Here is a 15,302-nt window from a genome sequence, read left to right as displayed (position 1 = left end):
GAGTTGTGCATATCTGCCTGAATATGATGCATGTTTGTATTGTAAACAAGATGCATGCTTGTATTGTTAACAAAATACATTATTGTATTGTAAACAAGATGAATATTTGTATTGTAAACAAGATGCATGTTTGTATTGTAAGCATGCATCACCTTCAGTCAGAAATTCACCCATGTGTTAACCACATTGCCTGATGGTCAAAGGAAATTAGAATGAGATCAGTGCTTTAATCAGAGAAAAGACTGAGAGAAAAGGAAAAAAAGAAATGCATTCCCATGTTTAGCCCGTCATTTTGTATTAACCTCTTCAGCTGAGGAAAATGTTGCGAAGTCGATAAGTGAACCTTGTGAAGACTGGAAATTACCACTGAGAGCACATGTATCAAATTTAGGTCTAATTCTTATCAATTTGGTTGCAAATGTATGCATTTATTGTTGCTGGTTAATTAACAAGCAATTCATACTACATTACATTTCACACATGTAATTGATATCATAGTATATGGGCTAAAATGAAGTCTAATAATCATGCTGTTAGATATGGCAGTTGTATAGAATAGCATTCTGATGCTGATTTAAACTGTACAAACTGCAAACACATAGCACATTTTAACTGGCAGAGCACTGGTCCTGCAGCTCCATTCTCTTTTTGCAGCAATCACATGTTCGGTTGACCATTCTGGATGAGCTCGCCTCGAAGCTGACCATAAAGAAAGACAGATGTGCAGATGTCAGCAGGGGAGTTTTTTAACATTCTAACAGAAGATTCTGTTCTGCAACAATATAAGGTTCTAGAATTCCTATTTCCTCACAATTGTAAAACTGCATTGAATGTGAGAAGTTTTTTTATTTATAATAATAATAATAATAATACAAGGATACAAGGAAGTTTATTGTCACATGCATATAGTTACTGGAAGTAAGAAATGCAGTGAAATTATGTCTGGTGTCAGCCTATTTGTGCAAAGTAGGGGGGTAAAAAGTGCAGTAGAAGAGGGGTTTAGTAGATTAAGTGGCAAGGGCTGCATAAGAAAGGTGGGGGAGGATTGGAATGGGGGGGGGGGGCACCAACAAGGAGCACCCAAGAGCAACAGGGGCAAGGAAAAACTCCCTTACCAAGGAAGAAACCTTGGGCAGATCCACGGCTCAAGGGGCTAACCCAACTGCCAGGGGTCTTGGTGTGTGTGTTGGGGGGATGACAGGGAAGATGGGATAGTGTGCTGTGTATGTGGGGAGAGGGCAGTGTGCAATATGTGTGTTGGAGAAGCTTCTTGATGAAATAATGTGCTGTGTATGTAGGGGGGGGGGGGGGGGGGGGGTAGTGTACTGCAAGTATGGTGAAGGGACTTAGGCCTAGTCCACACGTACCAAACCGATCTTTTTTTCCTCCGTCTTCCCTGGAACCGTATCAAGAATATTTGCGTCCAAACGGATCCATCTCAACACGACTCAACACGTTACTTCATACCCCAGGCCTATAGGTGGCACTGTGTCTTTACAGAAATTCACCAAAACTTGCAAAACGTTTGCTTTAAAAACAGACAGAATAGGCTACGGCGAAATAGCTAGTGCAAGGAAACCAGAATTGTTTGTGTGGACTGATGGTGAACTGTCAACTGTAGTCAACTGTAAAACTAATAAACTTTATTTTACGGTTTGTGAAGGGTGCAGTCCCGTCCTTTATTTGGCTAACGCAGGTAGGCCTACTAATCACCTTTACTTTCTTTGGTTGTAGGATAGTCCGTGATTCACATTAGTTTTGGCTATCACCGCAATTAGGCTACTAAACGCAAGGCTTACCCAAGTTCTAGGCTATTCTGTCGCCACATTTATAATATTGCTATAAAACCTTCGTTAGTAACAGTCAATACTTTTGCCTGCATCAAATTGTGCATTCGCATTCAGTGTGCTACCATCGGCTTAACGTGAGTTCTAAGCGTCTTTGTATGCTTATATCTGATTTCACTCGACTGTGAATGCATGTATATATGTTGTAAGACAAGGCTAGGCAATCAAGGACATGGGTAGATGGAGGATAAATCAAAAATAATAAATAAAAAGTTCTATGGAGATGTGCAAAAGTTAGAGAAAGTCAGATGTGTGTGTGTGTGTGTTTTGACGTGTGATGAAAAAAGAAAATAAATAAAAGGTCTGTAGCATAGGGTGAGGGATGTAAAAGTGCTAAAAGTCTTGTAGGTGTGTGTGTGTGTGGGGGGGGGGGGGGGTCATGAGTGCTGAGGAGTGAATGAGTGCAAAGTCAGTCAGTATAGTGTGAGTTCAGAGTTGGGAAATGTTTGAGAGTGCTGAGGAGTGAATGTGTGCAAAGTCAGTATAGTGTGAGTTCAGAGTTCGGATGGCCTGGGGATAAAAACTTCTCCTGAGTCTCTCAGTTCTGGCTTTGTGACTACATAGGCGTCTTCTTGATTTCAGCGGTAGGAATAATCCATTGTTAGGATGAGAAGAGTCCTTCAGAATCTTTTGGGCTCTTAAGAGTACTCTTCTGGAATAGATATCTTGTAGAGCAGGGAGTTGAGTTCTTATAGTACGTTCAGCTGAGCGCACTACTCTCTGAGTACTACAATCTCTAACTTTGAGTTCCCATACCAAGTGATGATGCTACCAGAACACTCTCAACCGCTGAAGTGTAGAAGGCCTTCATGATGGATGTAGAAACTTTGAATTTCCTTAGCTGACGAAGGAAGTAGAGTCGTTGTCTGGACTTCTTCAGAACATACTGAGTGTTAACAGTCCATGTTAGGTCTTCAGTAATGTGGACACCAAGGTATTTAAAACTTGTGACTCTCTCTACAGGTTGCCCGATGATCATTAGTGGGGTGTAACTGTAGTTCTGCTGCTGCCTTCTGTAATCCACTACCATTTCCTTGGTTTTATTGATATTCAGTGTCAAGCTGTTAGATTGACACCACTGTGCCACCTCATCAACCTGATCCAAGTACAGCTGTTCATTGTTGTTACTAATCAGGCCCAAGATCACTGTCATCTCCAAACTTGATGATGGAGGTATGACTACTGTTGGCTTTGCAGTCATGTGTGTAGATGTTGTACAGCAGTGGACTCAAAACACAGCCTTGGGGAGCACCAGTGCTGATGGTTAATCTGGAGTCAGATGTCAGACCCCCCACTCTAACCACTTGTGAACGGTTGGTGAGGAAGTCAAATATCCAGTGACACAGGGTGGTGTTCAGTCCTAAGGCCTTCATCTTTGTGACCAAGGTGAGAGGTACTATCGTGTTGAATGCTGACCTAAAGTCAATGAACAGCATCCTCACATAATTTCCATTCCCCTCCTCCAGGTGAGTTAAGGTGGTGTGCATGAGGTTTGAGATGGCATCCTCTGTAGACCTGTTGGCTCTGTAAGCAAATTGGAGGGGGTCGAAGGAGGCAGGGAGGGATGAGCAGATAATGTTTTTCACAAGCTTCTCAAAACACTTCATCACTGTAGACGTCAGGGCTACTGGGCGGTAGTCATTCAGACATGATGGACTTTTGTTTTTCGGTACTGGAACAATAACTGTAGGAACTGTCTCTTAAGCCAATGATGTGTTAAAGATATAAGTGAACACAGGAGCTAACTGAGCAGCGCAGGATTTCAAAACCCTGTTAGAAATTCCATCCGGTCCAGCAGCTTTTCTACAATTAACCCTCCTAAAGGCATTGCTCACATCGACCTCAGAGACACAGAAAGGTGCATCCTCATTTGCTTCACATGCTGCAGCTAGTGCAAGATAGTCTGTGTTTTTCATGTCAAAGCGAGCATAAAAAGCATTAAGTTCATCAGGGAGGGCTTTACTCACATTCATCATAGGAGGGGACTTTCTTTCAAAGCCAGTGATGGTTCGGAGTCCTTTCCACACTCGTGCTGGATCACCCTCCAAGAAATCAGCTTCAACTCTGTCTCTATAGCGCCGCTTAGCATCTTTAATAGCTCTACGTAAACTATAAGATGCGGTACCACTTCAGTTATCTCAGTAAAGCATAGAATGTTACAGTCCCTGATGTCTCTATGAAACTGTATCCTCGCTCTTAGTTCATCCATCTTGTTCACAACAGACTGGACATTGGCTAGGAGAATGCTAGGCAGTGGAGGCCTATGAGCTCTATTCCTCAATCTGTTACGGGCCCCGGCTCGTTTTCCTCGGTGTTTTTTCCTTCTGCGCCGAGATGCGTCTCCATGGTTCCCTGATGCATCTCGGAGAATCTCAGTCGGCCAGGTAGAAACGTTGATTAAAACATCCCGAAACAAAAAAGGCAATTAATTTCCGATGTTTCTAAGTGTAACGCCATCATACGTAATCAGTGCAGTGGAAAAGTGCAAAAAATTAGGAGTTAATAAAAGGTAAAAGAGTAAATATAAGCACAAATTAGGCGGAGCAACCAAAAAGGCGTCCGAACACGGCGGCGCCATGGCAACCACCATGATTAATAATAATAATAATAATCTTTATTTATATAGCACTTTTCAAAACAAAGTTACAAAGTGCTGTACAATATCAACATAAATTAAAATGCAAATAAGACATAATAATGTAACAATCAAATAATATATACTAATTCAATTAGAACTTAACATAAATTTGAAAAAGGAAAATAAACTTACACTGAAATAAAACTTATTGAAATAAAACTTGACACTGAAATAAAACTTACTGATATAAAACTTGACACTGAAATAAAAAATTAATAAACTTAACACAAAATGAAGTATATTACTTAAACAAAACTAAGGAAGGCTTGCTTGTAAAGATGAGTTTTAAGGAGGGATTTAAAAGAGCATACTGACCTGGCTGACCTGATTTCATCAGGCAGGTCATTCCAGAGTCAGGTGCCCTGACACTAAATGCTCTCTCCCCTTTAGTTTTGAGGTTGACCTTAGGAATAGTAGGAAACCACTACCAGATGATCTTAAAGTACGCACAGGTGTATAAGGTACTAGGAGATCAGATATGTAGTTGGGAGACAGGCCACGTAGAGCTTTAAAATCAGAAGAATCTTGAAATCAATTCTAAAGCTTACTGGGAGCCAGTGCAGTGAGGCTAAAACAGGAGTAATGTGATTACAGTACTTTGTCTTAAGCCGGGCAGCTGAATTCTGAACAGTTTGAAGTCTCTTTATAGATTTTTGATTCAGACAAGAAAAAAGACTATTGCAGTAATCCAGGCGTGAAGAAATAAATGCATGTATAATGGTCTCAGTGTCTTTAAAAGTTAAGATGGAACTAATCTTGGAAATATTTCTGAGGTGATAGAAACAAGACTGTATGAGCTTTGTGATGTGACGTTCAAAGCTTAAATTACTGTCAAACCAGACACCAAGATTCTTTGCAACAGGTTTTACACAGGTTAAAAATGGAAATGGACCTAAGGATGGTATCATTTGTTTCACTATGTGCTGGGATCCAATGATGAGGACTTCTGTTTTGTCAGAATTCAACTGGAGGAAATTGTTTGACATCCAGTTTTTTATGTCACAAAGACATTCATTTAAGGAATTCAGCATACTAGGATCAGAGGAACTAATGGGCAGGTACAGCTGTGTATCATCAGCAGGGCCGGCGCTAGCCATTTGGGTGCCCTAAGCACAAATGCTTGGTGGTATAAGCAAAGATCCTTGATTACTAGCAAGATAGAGCAACGTAATTCGTTACTATGGGAGCAAAACGGGACAGTTCCGGTCTGCATAAGTGGGAGTGTCACCCTACGTCACTAAATAAACTTTCTCTCTTAATAAGCAATAAGAACAAATAAACATAATTGTGTTCACAGTATTATTGTATATAATCGTGTATGATACCAATGAATCATTCTTTAGGACATGATATGAATAATTTAATTAGTCATGTGAACCGAGCTAGCTTAAAATGCTATACAAGTGGATGGGAGTAGCTATGGCAATAGTACAGCTATGCGCTAACAAGTGACTAGTTGAAGGACTTCGCTTAAACTTAATATACTGTTGCAAATTCACTTGAGTATAAACTATCCACTTTAACTAATGTCAGTAATGTTATTCAGCTAGTTGCCATTTCAAAGAAATTACACTTCTCCATTTAAAATGTTACCTTAGCTAAAAGGCTAGCTAGCATGCTAACAACCGGACAGTAACTGGCAGCAGCATGGTCTGATATTAAGTTATTTTATTACAAATCCGAACGCTAAAAAATTACACTTTTAGGCTTGAACTGATCCCAAACACTTACAGATTATGACAAAATTTTCCAAAAAACCCTCAACAAATCCAGAAAGACATAATGACCAATTTATTGGTAAAATTCCACAAATCTCCATTGACATTAGTGCAGCGAGGGTTTACTGCGGTCTGCATAAAGGGGGATTTTCCCCCCTCCCCCTTGCAATAATCGAACGCGGAAATTGTCGACCGTTTGCGCCTCTCGCTCCGCTTGAACCCTCTCTGGTATAAGCATAATCAGAAATAGCATTGCTAGCAAGCAACCTGAGGAAGGATTGCTAGTCTTATGCACCGATTGCTAATGTAACCTGCACGACAGGGTAATGACCTATACTTGTGCAGGGACAGTCTATAGTCTAATATCTAGGTTCAGTGGAGATTGGTGTAGGTTTTTTCTAGACCAGATTCTAGTAGGCTACTCACCCCAAAGACAACACACACACTCGTGGATAAAGTTTATAATAAAAAGATATATTTTATTTCACAGGTCAAAGTCATTCAATTCAGTTTAAATTATTTCAATATCAATATTAAAAGAGATGTATTATGTTATATCTGTTTACTATTCTATTATGCTATTTTATATGTTCTATTCTAATATTCTATTTATTGTATTTATATATCCATGTACTACTTTATATTTTTTGTTCTATTTAATATCCAAGTCTAATTGTATTTTCCTTTTTAAAATACTATTAATATATTAACCTAACCTTATACTCTATTGCCTAATATCTTGTCTTATATTTATTATCCAATATTATTATATACTATAAATTAAACCAAAATAAAACCCAACCCAAAACAAAATGTGAGTGCACTCAAGAAAATAATAAAGAAAAGAAAACAAATGAAAAGGGGAAATGGTTCAGTCCAACTTGTGCAAAGTGCAATGTCCAGATCCTACCACAATCACAAGGGTAAGGGGATGTGTAGCCTAACGGGCAGTCCAAAAGGAAGGGGCAAGTTGATGTAGATGGTGAATCCAAATCCAGGACGATGAGGGAAATCCAGAAGGTATCCAAGAGTTCCAGGGCAAGGCAACGGGGTTTGTTCGGGGTACAACAAAAACCAGTCTGCACAAAATTGTACAGATTTCTTATTAATTTCAATCTCTATCATAACAATAACACATACATACTAAATATAACTAATTTCCGAGTTTGAATGACAACAGCAGCATATTGCTGTAGGAGCAGTCTAATAAATGTCATTGCAGCCAGGCTGCATGACAGCCAGACAGCGTTATTAAATCTGTCCACGTATAGCTTGGTTGCTATGGTTTCCGTGGACGCCATGTAGCCTGAGTCGGCGGCTAACGGCAACCGGATCTTACAGTTCTTTTAACAAGCACATTATTATATTAAATTGTCTAAATTTCATACATTAAATAAACTCTATGGTTGATCTATACAGTATGGAATTACCGATACAATTTTAGCTGGGCTAGCTTAGGTTTCAAGTGTTCAAGGCTTGCTCACCAGGATTCCAGTACCATACAAAATACAAGGGAAAAGTCTTCTTTCTTCTTTTCTTTTCAAAGGGTGATCATCTGTTTTCGGGTAAATAAGATGTACTAAATAATTGGCTCTGATTACATAGAACATGCAAATCTGTTGCGTTCAGCTGTGACTTGCGACTCACCAAAGCTTGCTCACTCAAGGCCTTGCTCACCAGGATTCCAGTACCATACAAAATACAAGGGAAAAGTCTTCTTTCTTCTTTTCTTTTCAAAGGGTGATCATCTGTTTTCGGGTAAATAAGATGTACTAAATAATTGGCTCTGATTACATAGAACATGCAAATCTGTTGCGTTCAGCTGTGACTTGCGACTCACCAAAGCTTTGTGCGGGGGAAAGAGGATCTTTATATTGTTTTCCAATTTTCGTTTTTAAGTGTCCAAGTGTCCGTAGTTCCGAGTATCTATGATTTCGAAGTCGTCCGTATTTTAAATCTTCTCAATCTTTCTCTCCGTCTCTCATCAGACGTAGTGCTACTTCTTCTTCATTTACCGATTGACGGTTTTCTGTTGTTTTTTAACATTTGTCTCGTGTTGTTGTTTTTTAACATTTGTCTCGTGCACGCATCTAGGGGCTACCAGGGAATTATTGCGCATCATAATGGGAAGTGGCAATTCATTGGGTTACACTAACGTTAAAGGAAAGTGTTGAATTGCATTCAATAACCCATAATCCATATCCACAACGTAAAATAACTAGCTAGCCAGCATAAAATCATTTGCAATGTAACACTTGAACATGAACATGGCTAGTAGTTTACGTTACAAAGTGTATTGACGGTAGTAGTATTACCTGGCATAAGCATAGACATGCATACACGCAAGGGCTACAATTTTTTTTATTTATTTATTTAAAACATTGTCTTAACTGCAAGTGAAGCGCGAGCATCATCCCGCTGTCTCTTCTTTTTCCTTTTTTCCGCCCCCGACTCTTAGTGCCTTTTCAAGGCGATGTCTACTGTCTGCCAAATTTGGGATTGAGGAATAATCGAACAGACCACTGGGAGGTGGGGGAGGGGGGCACCGGAGGGAGACTGGAGAGAGGGCTGCACAGGAGATTCACCTTTTTCTCGACTAATTTGGTCTAGGCCTATATTACTTTTGTATTGCTTTTGCATATTAACATGCTTTAGACATATTTTATTTGTTATTAATACTAGTAGCCTATTGTGGTGATTTTTCACGACCCAGATTTTTGGTGCCCCCCCAGGCACTTGGTGCCCTACGCGCAGTGCGTGATGTGCGTGTGCGGAGCGCCGGCACTGATCATCAGCATAGAAGTGGAAGGAGACACAGTGTTTCTGGATAATGTGCCCAAGAGGAAGCATGTATTTAACAAAATAAGATTGGTCCTAAAACTGACCCTTGAGGTACCCCATACTTGACAGGAGAAAATGAAGATGTGTAACTGTTTGCAGAAACACAAAACTTCCTATTTGACAAGTAAGATGAAAACCATTGTAAGGCTGTACCAGAAATTCCCACCCAATGTTCCAGTCTATGCAGCAGTATGCTGTGATCAATAGTGTCAAAGGCTGCGCTAAGATCAAGAAGTACAAGGACAGAACACATGCCATCATCAGCTGTTCTTAAAAGGTCATTTGTAACTTTCAGCAGTGCTGTCTCAGTGCTATGATACTTTCGGAAACCAGATTGTAGCTTTTCAAAAAGATTATTATTTTCCAGTGCAGAGACAAGCTGCTTGGACACTAATCTTTCAAGAATCTTTGATACAAATGGTAACTTGGAAATAGATCTGTAGTTTTGAGGTAGAGATGGATCAAGTCCTGATTTCTTTAGCAATGGGCTCACACTTCATGTTCCCATGCTGCCTTGCGCGCGATTTGATTCACGCTGCTAAGGCAGCCTGGAGACCATGGAGCAAATTTTCGCCTGAGATAGGGAACCAATCACAGAACAGGGGGGAAAGCAAGACGATGATGAGCTATGCACAGACGCATTTGATAGACATCCGTGGCACCCAATAAACGGATCTGGGCATTTTTTCCAAATACGAGAAAATGAACGTTTGGTTCCCAGACCACGTCTCATTGAGAAGTGGTGGCGCTAGCCAGGCTAGCTCACACTTGCAGTTTTAAAGTAATCAGGGACAATGCCATTTAAAAGTGAACTATTAAAAATAGAAAGCAAACAGGACCCAACAGATTCAATTACTTCTAATAGGAACTTTGTTAGTACTACATCAAGAGGACTGGAAGATACTGTCATATGTGACACTGTCTCTAGAAGTTCAGACAGAGTAACTGTATTGAAGTGGTTTAAAGTATGCCTATCCTGTAAGAAAGAGACTTCAGAGTGCATAGTATTAGGAGTGATAGAGGTTCTAATTGACTCTACTTTCTCAGTAAAAAAGGACAAAAACTTTTCACAGTCAGCATCACTTTCCACTGGGACACAGGGAGTAGATGGCTTTACCAGCTGCTCTACTGTTTTAAATAGAAATCTAGGATTATGCTGATGATCAGAAATAAGTTCGTGATAAGTAATGTGATCTTGCATCCTTAACCAAGATGTTATAGTGTTTAAGTGATTCCTTCATAATGTCATAATGAACTTGAAGACCAGACTTCTTCCATTTACGCTCAGCTTTCCTACAATCCCTTTTACAACTACGAATGCCACTATTAATCCAGGGCTGCTTAAAAACAACAACAAATAGATAGCTAGACTACCCACAAACAGCAAAGAAAGTATACTTTGAGTTTGATCATTTTTACCATTCAAGAACATAATAAGTGAAATATGTGATGACTTCAACCTTGTGATCAGATCAAAGAGATTGGCCTACTCACCAATTTCATGACATTCATTCTCTGCCCCAACTGGAAGCCTACTGCCCAGATTCTGTGAGTGAAGGAAATTATGTATTGCTTAAGGATAAAAGAAAACAATTGCAGCCTTCTCCAAACATTCCTACGATAAGCATGATAAACTTACAATAATAAATGCCCCTTCCATACAAACTGGCCAATGACAATGTAATTATACAGTAGATTTAGGTACTATAAATCGTAGGCCTATTATTAAGAAATAATTAGAAATTGGGAAAAGCTACATATTGCAAACCATCACATTAATTTCACAAAACGCACATAACGAACGTAGGGTGTCGACTATACAGACCTTCGCAAACCCCAAACCCGCTAGGATTCCATGGTTCTCTGTGCATGCACTTCAGGCCCTCTTCGCAACTCCCACCCAATCCAAACTGTCCTCCACTGGGCTCGCCCTTCACCTGGGCCCAAACTTGACACCTCATAACAACTCTTGCATAGCAGAGCCTGGCTGGTCGTGGAAAAGAGGATAATCATTTGGAGGATGAGAACGTATTTTGCTAGAGGATACATCCTGAATGAGACCCGGAGGAGACTGTAATAACCCTGGACTTCCTATTGGTTTCCGAGACTGTTTTGAACTTCTAAATTCCTGCATCTCTCCCTCTCTGTCTCTACTTATCTCTGGTCGTTTTTATGAAATACCATTGCGAAGTTGGCTTGTTTGATCCAGCCCTGGTGTCACGAGGTGACATTCAGTTGTAATGAAGTAAATGATTAGATGTATACATACATTTTATCATTTACATCACACTATGCTGTCACTGTATTAGCTTCTTATCGGATTAAATTGTTGCAAGCCCAACATGACATGTTGAGTGAAGAAGAGTTAATGATTAGATTTATGTGCACAGACCTCTATCTCTAAATAAACTTTCATCCATCTGGGGGGGAGTCAAGGCCGTAGTCATGATGTCAACATTGGGGGGGACCAAATCTGTGGCGGGGTTTGCAATATTTCCTTGCATGCAAAAATATTATTAAAACTCACAAACAAGTAATTAGTTAACTTAGTCAATTAGGGTATTCCAAACTGTTGACGGACATATGGTTAAATGCAGTTAAGATAGGGGGGTCAGGGGCCTTGCTCCCCTGGAAGATTTTTTAAAAATTACCCTTTAAATGATGGCTTCTGGTAAGTTTTGTGGAAAGAGAAGAGAAGAGTAGAGAAGAAGCAACTTCACGCAGAGGCTTGGGCTTCAGGGCCCCCTGAGCTCTTGGGCCCAGTAGGCCCATTCAGTAATCCATCCCTGGACGTAGACGTGTGGAATGACTCCATTTGTCTCCCAAATTAATATTTTAAAAGAAATTACAAACTAGTATCTTTATTAACCTATATATTACACAGAATGCAATGGCTCTTTGACTAATTGCTTACACCTGAAGATATTTTTTTTAAACTAAGGCTTAGACTCATAGGTTTTGACCTAAAGCCTAATAGGATTTTGTATTTTAATTTTAATTATATTATGCTGGTGGCTGGTGACAATTTTAACGTAGTTTGAAAGGGACAGGATTCAGGAATAGGCTAAGGCCTCTTTTCTGCCTGAATCACCTCACGTTACCCCATGCATTATAGGCTCCTTTCTGACAGAAATTACGTTTTGTGCCAACATGTAACACTAGGCCTACTACAGCCTTTACTTGATTAATGGTGGTGCAAATTCCTTTCTTTGGTTATTGTCCGCGATTCACATTAAGTGTAGGCTATCACCGCCAGTGCATTGTAAAAAATGTTTCACAAATTGTGTGCCGTCGCCACATTTGAGTCGTAGGCCTATACGTTTTGCCTGCATGGATGCGCGATTGAGTGCACATCTAAATGTAACATGCAAGATGCAACAACTATTTCTAAGAGGCCTATAAACGGGATCATTTCTGACATTACTACTAGCATATGAATGCATTATGTATGTTGTAAGACGTGAAAGAAATCAGCGACACATGCACGCACAAATTCATCATTTAAAATAAATGGGCACTATTTCATTTTCGCTATCATTGCGAGGAAAATAGCCTACAATATGGAAAATGCTTCAAAGTTCCCTTTGAGTCGGCTCCGTAAAAAATAATGGGATTTCCTTAGCCTGTGCTCCACCTTTCCAACAATATTTGTGAGTATAGGACCGGTAGCTTTAGCGATATTGTTGATAGCCCTACCTCACCACAGTAGCCTGCCCTATGGTACAGTAAATAGAAGCTTTTGATAGCGCACGCCACTAACGAAAAACGAAAAACCACTCAGGGGTGTAGGCTACTCTCTCTAGAACCATAGGTCACTAATTTGTGCGTTATTTACGTTTGACTACATTTCAGATTGTGGTGCTTGTTGGTTTCCTGCAGTATAGCGCGTTTTCTTTATTTATTTTTTATGTCCGTATATGGGGGGGGGGGGGGGGGGGGCATTTTGGTCATATTTGAATATTGGGGGGGACACGTCCCCCTCAATGACTATGGTGACTACGGCCCTGGGCAGAGTGGAGGGACATCAGCTTTTGTTTACTGAAATATTTGATGAATGTGTCTGTTTGCTGTTGTAATGTCTAATAATGCTAGGTTGTTTGTTTCTGTGGGATGTCTGTTAGAGTGTGGCATTAAGGTGTTTTCCATAATGTGAAGATGATTATATTTTTACTTCTTCATCCTACAACAAAAAGAGAGACACAGAGAATTGTAAAATGCACAAAATGTACATATACAAATGTAGAAAGAAATGGGAAAAGTCCATGAACTCTACTCAACCTCATAGCCACATCGGAATGTAGGAATGGGCCCCGAGATGAAAACAGCTTTGCCAGTTCACTTGAACCATACGGTCACATTAGCTACAAAAGACAGCGACAACTCCAGCAACTTGCCACTGAGTGGGCATTTTGAGCTGTTAAACTGGGCTGTGCTACGCAGGTAGTGGCTGGCAGATAGATCGTATATGAGCTCAGACATTTTAGAGTCTCAGAGTTTTAAGATTAAATAGTTTGCTTAATTGTTGTTTACTTTTTCAAAATATAAGGGCACAAACCTTGAACTTATTTGTTAATATGTACAGAAATACTACTATTTATGAGTTACCTCCGCCATCTTTGATAATTTCTTCAAGTTAACTTTTAGGCAACGTCAGGTCACCCCATTTGCATAATAGACTTTGCCTAGCTGCTGGCAAAGCTTTGATTTATTCTGAGTGGACCCAGGCAGCGTCGCTTGTTCCTACCTGAATAGTGATTCTATTTACTGTCACGAGGAGAGAAGACTGTATATCTTGGAGTTTTTCCAAAATCACAGAGACAGTAGGCCTAGCACCAGAAGCATACTGTTCTAATTGTGGAGTCGCCCCTGTTATAACACAGGGGCCATATCAATGCCTGGCTTATCGTGGCCAAATGGATAATCATTTGGATGAGTACATATTTTCCTAGAGGATACTTCCTGAATGAGACCGGAGAAGTCATATGGCGTGTCCTTAAATATTTTTGAATATTGCGAGATGTTCCTGGGATAGAACAACTTCATGACTTGATGAAATCTTTATGAGATATCGGTCTCATTTCTTATGCGGTCATCTGCTGCCAAGCTACTTGCATGAAACTCTCTGACATGTCCTTTAAAAATCTGAAGCAGCAAGCACCCCCACCCCCCCGACACACACACACACACACCTATTTTATTTACCCTATTTAATCTCTTTAATTTGCGGAGGTCCCGTGCAAGGCAGTGTACAGCAGTGTGTAATTATTTCTGTCAGTGCAGATGCATTCAAAATGGCCTTCTCAGCACAGTATACAAGGGTAACACTCCAAAATAAGGTGCCATAATAAATTAATAAATAGCAAACTAGTAATTACCTAACCCTTTGTTAATATTTGTTAATTATTACTAAAATATCTATTTGGCACAAGTTAATAGTTTTTTAAGTTAATATTTGTTGTTTGCATAAAATCTGTATGTTAATGTTTTAACAAATCTATTAACTAATATTGTATTAACATATGTTAATAGTTAACTAAATATTCAGCACTAATTAACAGTTATTTCTTACATCATTTAAATGTTAAATGTTTATTTACAAACTATATGCTAATATAAAAGTTAATGACATATTATTATTTATCTAGCTGATTAGCTTTGTGGATAATTTATGGAAATGATGGTTTATGATCTTGTGGGGTGTATAAGGCACCCTACTGCCAGTGGTTGGTTGTGTGAGAGTTTGCGCTCCTCTTCTTCCACTTCATCCTTATTGGATACCTCTGTGGTTGGCTGTCCTGTAATTGGTGACTCTCTGTCTAGTGTTTAGTGTTTAAAAAGTAGTGTACTCTTTTGGTTGCTGCTTGAATTTGGTGAAATTCATGGGAAGGGGGGTGTAACAGAGTTAGAAATGTAGTTTAGTGTTTGTATGTGATTTTCGTACTTGGAGGTTGGGATTTTCGCCGTAATTAAGCAGCTTTAAACACAACACTTCTGCTGCTCTTACATAACTTGCACCACTATGCCACTTTCTTTCTTACTTAGGTCAAACAGAACTACCCAAGCCTTTTATTGGCCTGACTTTGCACTAGTATTTTATTGACTGTCTATGCACAATTTCAACCAAATTTTGCTGCTCTTATTTTTTCATTATTATATGTGCCCTCTTATTTACTTATTTACTTATTTTTTTGTTTACTTGAATGTTATGTTTGTCTGTGGACCTAAATTGGTAAAATATGTCTTGTCTTCACCGTGGGA

At 39.6% G+C, this 15,302-nt stretch overlaps 2 long non-coding RNA genes across 3 annotated transcripts; both read right to left on the bottom strand.

The window, feature by feature from the left end:
* Positions 1-209: 209 nt before the first annotated feature.
* On the bottom strand, positions 210-11,166 carry LOC121694195. Its single transcript, XR_006025692.1, has 3 exons — positions 10,870-11,166; positions 10,539-10,590; positions 210-699 (listed from the first exon to the last, which is right to left on the bottom strand). It is a non-coding gene; the product is annotated as an uncharacterized LOC121694195 (long non-coding RNA).
* Positions 6,699-8,394, bottom strand: LOC121694197. Of its 2 annotated transcripts, XR_006025695.1 has the most exons (4): positions 8,044-8,394; positions 7,851-7,951; positions 7,688-7,758; positions 6,699-7,282 (listed from the first exon to the last, which is right to left on the bottom strand). It is a non-coding gene; the product is annotated as an uncharacterized LOC121694197 (long non-coding RNA). The 2 variants fall into 2 exon arrangements; XR_006025694.1 differs by having other exon boundaries at positions 7,851-8,394.
* Positions 11,167-15,302: the final 4,136 nt, after the last annotated feature.

This window comes from Alosa sapidissima, chromosome 20 (assembly GCF_018492685.1).
Source record: "Alosa sapidissima isolate fAloSap1 chromosome 20, fAloSap1.pri, whole genome shotgun sequence".
Lineage (NCBI taxonomy): Eukaryota > Metazoa > Chordata > Actinopteri > Clupeiformes > Clupeidae > Alosa > Alosa sapidissima.
Note: the sequence above shows the minus strand (reverse complement) of the source record. Positions and strands in the feature narration are given on the sequence as shown.